Here is a 271-nt window from a genome sequence, read left to right as displayed (position 1 = left end):
GGTCTGGGCGCAACCCGGAGCTCGGCAAAGCTTCCCCTCGGGCCCTCAGGCAGAGCCGGCGCGGGGCAGCTCAAAACTACTTACAGCATTTTTTTAAACACATGCTCGTTTATGAAAACAATCACCCTGGCACGGTCCAAGCATATACAGACAAATCTACTCTACGACACGAGGGGCTGCCAAAGGAATGGGGAAAAGCCTCTACTCATCCACTCAGCGGTTCCAGCACAGCCACGGAGAGGGGAACGGGCGGCCGCGGGCCCCTCCCGCA

The sequence above is a fragment of the Phaethon lepturus genome, unplaced genomic scaffold (genome assembly GCF_000687285.1).
Source record: "Phaethon lepturus isolate BGI_N335 unplaced genomic scaffold, ASM68728v1 scaffold28982, whole genome shotgun sequence".
Taxonomy (NCBI): Eukaryota; Metazoa; Chordata; class Aves; order Phaethontiformes; family Phaethontidae; genus Phaethon; species Phaethon lepturus.
This window is presented reverse-complemented; position numbering follows the sequence as displayed.